The 5,238-nt window shown below is 46.2% G+C and overlaps 1 non-coding gene across 1 annotated transcript; it reads left to right on the top strand.

Moving 5' to 3' along the window:
* Positions 1 to 3,409: 3,409 nt before the first annotated feature.
* LOC126476532 (U2 spliceosomal RNA) lies at positions 3,410 to 3,594 on the top strand. The gene has a single exon (XR_007587032.1). It is a non-coding gene; the product is annotated as a U2 spliceosomal RNA (small nuclear RNA).
* The last annotated feature ends 1,644 nt before the right edge of the window (positions 3,595 to 5,238 follow it).

Raw genomic sequence — 5,238 nt, forward strand, 5'->3', positions numbered from 1 at the left:
TAATTGTCAATTTTACAGATTTGCGCTATAGTTCTGTTAACTTCATTGTTAAGAACATATAAATTGGAGGGCAGAAAGCTCAGAAGAGGTTCAGTTGGTGACAGTTCACAGACGGGGCAACTATGTCACACATCAGTGTAATAACCTAATTGTTTTATGATTTTGGTGACTATGTAGCCTGTTATGTGGAGTGGGCGGCCACCAAGAAGAAGTTGTGCAGCTTGTCATTAATATACCACTATAAAACCACTTGGTACCTGGATTATTTCATGGAATTCACGTAACTAGATCCAGTTTGCAGATGAAATGGACCGGGACGACGACTTCAGGAGCAGCAGCAGCCTGAAGAAGATTACTGAGTTACACTGAACTAAGATATGTATGAGCACTGAACTAAACTTTAAATTACACTGCAGAGCTCATTACTAAAGTGTAATATTCTAGCAGTAAACATACGTATTTGTCTCAAAGTTATCTTTGAGTGGTGAAGATCAGAGTGATCAATAACAAAGACACACTCATGATCACATGTTCTTGATGTCACTGGAACAGAAGTGTAACAACAAACTTTTCTAATTAATTTTTTAATCAAATAATCTTTCAATGATTATTTTTGTTGTATTTTTGCCACAGTTACAGTCTTCCAAATTGAAAATTCATTACAGTCTTGGAACGGTTGATGCGAACGAGCCACTGGTTGCACCAGGTGGTGAACTGGTCAAGGTGGGTTTGAAGAGTACTTTGGGACCGTTGAGGGGTCGGATGAAGGGCCAGGCATGCGAAGTCATCTGCAAATTGGAGGAGGGGAACAGGTGGGGGAGGCCAGAGTATATAGGCAGTGTTCAGGAGATTGTGGAGAGGGGAAAGCATGGAGCCTTGGGGCATGCCAGCAGTGGGATAGAAAGTATTGGAGTAGGAATTTTGGATAGTGACGTAAGAGGGACGATGGGATAGGAACGAAGCCACAAGATGGACGAAATTGATGGGGAGAGTATATACTGGAGTGCGAAGAGGAGCTCGCGATGCCAGACACGGTCGTAGACGTTCTGGAAGTCGAGGGAAACAAAGATAGTGGAGCGACGGGAGTAAAGTTGAAGGGAAAGAAGAAGCATGAGGTTAAGGAGCTGGCAGAGAAGGAGGCCAAGAAGCAACACTGGGTAAGTTGAAGGAGGTGGTGCTGGTGAAGGTGGTGATGAATACAGTGGGAGAGGATGCACACGAAGACCTTACTAAACAAAGAGGTGAGGCAGATGGGATGGTGGGAAGAGGTGTCACAGAGGATTTGTTGGGTTTAGGGAACAGCAGAACACTGGAAGTCTTTCACAGGTCAGGGTAAAAGCCAGTGGAGAGTAGGAAATTGTACAGGGTAGCAAGGGTAGCCAGGAAGGACGGAGGGGGGAGGGGTGGCGGAATTCCTTGAGGTGGCTGTAGGTAACACTTCCATGACCAGGAGCTGTGTTGCATTGAGAGTGGAGGAAAAGTGTGATGTCATGTGTGGTGATATGACTGTTAATGTCTGAGGGGGGTGACTGATCCAAGTACCAAAAACTAGGGTGAGCTATGAGACAGAGGTATCAGTGCATTCAAGGATGGTGGGGAAGATCGAGCAATCAAAATGGGGACTGTGAGGAATGGAGAAGACCTCGGATATGTGGGAAACAAAATGGTTAGCCTTACTGAGGTCATCAGGGAAGGGGCAATTGTCGTGGAGTAGAGGGTAATGCGGGGTGGGATGGCTACCAGTAAGGCAAGGGAAGGCTGACTAGTACTTGGAGGACTTGACAGAGAGGGTGAAGTTTAGGCATGAACATGTCTGGCGCCAGTCCTGGCATTTCTTTGCAGTGCAGCATTTTTTTTGTCTTTATTGTAATTTCATTCCCCTTCCCCATATGGGCAGGAGTTACAATATACACTAAGATGGGGACATGAAGTCGACATGAAGAACACAGCTGGCAAATCAAACTACACTTAAAAAACACTGGAGACAAACCCGATTTAAAAGTTGGCCACAGGATAAAAATTACTCAGAGCACGACAATTAAAAAACGTCTGGAAATGATGGAGCACTCATGGTGAATAAAAAACGGCTGGTAGGGACCTGCCTAGGGACTGGAGGCTGGAGAGGAGGGAAAAAGAGTGGAGGAAGGTGTGTGTGTGTGTGCGGGGGAGGGGGGGAGGGGGGGAGGGGGGAGATCTTAGGGCAGGAGATGGGCAGGGCGCGAGATGAAGAGTGAAAACAAGACAGGAGGGAGTGCAGAGACACTGAAGGGCAGCACGGGAAAGGGAATGTGTGTGAAGGAAGAATGTAGGGTTTGAGTTGGTAGGAGGGACAGACGTCAGGGCGAATTCATCATCGGGGGGGGGGGGGGGGGGCGTAGGTGCTGGAAGTTCCATTGGGAAAGGAGGTGGAGAGTGTGGAGATGTGGAGAGAGGGTGGGACACAATGGTAAAGGCGTAGCAACGGGCTGGGTGTGGAGCAGAGGGGGGACATCAGGGATTGGGGGAGGTTGAGTCGATGGGCAATATACAGGGTGCAGATGTGGTTCAAAATGGTTCAAATGGCTCTAGGCACTATGGGACTTAACATCCGAGGTCATCAGTCCCCTAGACTTAGAAGTACTTAAACCTAACTAACCTAAGGACATCACACACATCCATGCCTGAGACAGGATTCGAACATGCGACTGTGGCAGCTGCGTGGTTCTGGTCTGAAGCGCCTACAACTGTTCGGTCACAGCGGCCGGCAGGTGCTGATGTGTTCAAGGAAAAGGATGAGGTGTGGCAGTGCAGCTATAAACCGCTGCCCATATATGAAAGTGTCCTGTAGCAGCAGCATTGATGAATGGAACACAATTACACATATTTGTGAGTCGCAAGTCACATCTAGCCAACAGAAAATGGGAAATATGACGTACTATATTTTTACAAATTTATTGCTCATTATATTAGTTGAACAAGGCATCTTAAGACAAAAAGCTCATCAGTCAAATCCAGCCTGGTCCAGTGCCAACTAATGAGTGTACTGTATACCTGAAGAGCCAACCAGCCACATCCTTTGTAACTGCTAGTCGCAACAGGCTTGAGACGCAGCTCTTGGTCGCCGAATCCTCATGACCATTCCTGTCACTGGCCATGGCCTGCTGTGAGACAAGCAGGCTTGCATATGATGTATAGCTCTAACTGCAATTCCATCACGGGAACGGACATTCAAAAAATCAACTTCACCCAATCCGAAATTGAGGAGTTTGTTTGTCTGCACACTTTGAACATCTCACGCAAAATGTAGATTTGTCACTTTTATACGAGGTCTTTCGAAGACAGAACAAGTCGGACCATACACGCGTTTTCATGTCCCTAAAGTATCGTTACTCGTTGAGAAAATCCTGTACAACAGTATGGCATAGGCTATATTCCTTGTATTCTGTCATCACGTATAAAAGGTGTTCTTGTGAGCTTAATATCTGCCATAGTCTGAATCACAGAATTAGAATATTAAAATCATTTTTGGCTCATGATGGAGTTCTAGGAGCATGTTCTACGTTTGTCACAGAATGCTTTCTCATTTTCGATCTCTGTTAATCTAGTCAAATAACAGGTCACTTGCAAAGTGTCTTAAGGCAACCAAATAGCAGCACAGAGAAGTTGTAAATATCGGGTCAATACCACATATCACTTTAAAAATTCTGCAATGTACCTCATTTTATTACAAAGCCCATCTCTTCATGTGTAGGTGGGAGATCGATATTTTGTCAAAAGATCTAACCGCAACTGACTACCACCCCAACTCATGAATCATACCTGTGGCACACTCGTCCTCGCTCCCACACACTCAGCGGAACGTCATTGATGTCAAACTGATTGACTGTTAAATTAGACTGATCATGAAAATCCCTTTGTATCATAATTAACCTTTGTCCTGCATTCGGATTACACTCGCATTGTAACTGTTACAGACGCTTCTGTGACGCCTGTGGGGGTTTCCCACAGGCTAGGTAGTTACTTCCTGAGCTACCGAAATGGGTGGAAACCATCATTAAATAGCTAAAGGTGTCCAGCGATAATTACATTGTCTCCCTTGTGCCTTGTCATGCTGGTGGAAGTAAGTCACTTTGACTTCCGATGTACTGCTCCTGAGCTAATCCTACTGGACCTGTTCGTCTATGGGGGTGGGGGGGATATGGTGTTTCACTCTCTACTTCATCCCCCACAATGCCTTCTCTCCCATCCCCGCCACGACCACCAAGTCGCATGTGAACAGCTGCCACTGCCGCCACTGGATCGTGAATCTACGTCCACGCATCAGGGCTATACTGATTTCGCCATAAAGCCACTGCTGGCCATGCTGGAGAGCTGTTAATGATTCCAGGCTCGCGATAGTGGTCCTATCCTTCTCAGAAGAACTGGGTGCTTAAATATCGCAGGTGCAAATACCAGGGTGTTGCACAATATGCTTCCCTTACCCCTTCTGCACAATGAAACATTATCAACAGTGTTTTCCAAATATCCTGGAAAGGCTGTCACACCGAACAATAGCAAAATACCTATCTGCTGACCACCCCACTCCAAACGTTTTTTCCTCGGCATACAGGCCTATACAAGCTTTCCTATAGGTTCCCACCAAATTAGTGGATGCATGCTTCGAGAGCTGAACCAGGTATCCCTGGCTCAAATGCCATGTTAGTTTCGGGTACACAATTGAGAACTGACATTTGGAGCTGACTACAGAACGATTTACTACTGCCAGCATACCTTTCGCGCAACCAGCACGAAGATAAGATACGAGAAACAAGCACTGATATGAAGGCATTCAGATAGTCTTTTTGTCACTTGCTCTGTTTGTGAGTTGGATGGGAAAGGAACCGCGCGGGATTAACCGAGCGGTCTAGGCACTGCAGTCATCGACTGTGAGGTTGGTCCCTGCGGAGGTTCGAGTCCTCCCACGGGCATGGTGTCTGTGTTTGTCCTTAGGATAATTTAGGTTACGTAGTGTGTCAGCTTAGGGGCTGATGACATTAGCAGTTAAGTCCCATAATATTTCACACACATTTGAACATTTTTTTATGGGGTAGGAAATGACTAGTAGTGATCAAAATGGTTCAAATGGGTCTGAGCACTATGGGACTTAACATCTGTGGTCATCAGTCCCCTAGAACATAGAACTACTTAAACCTAACTAACCTAAGGACATCACACACATCCATGCCCGAGGCTGGATTCGAACCTGCGACCGTAGTGGTC

Source organism: Schistocerca serialis, chromosome 4 (genome assembly GCF_023864345.2).
Source record: "Schistocerca serialis cubense isolate TAMUIC-IGC-003099 chromosome 4, iqSchSeri2.2, whole genome shotgun sequence".
In the NCBI taxonomy this organism is placed as follows: domain Eukaryota; kingdom Metazoa; phylum Arthropoda; class Insecta; order Orthoptera; family Acrididae; genus Schistocerca; species Schistocerca serialis.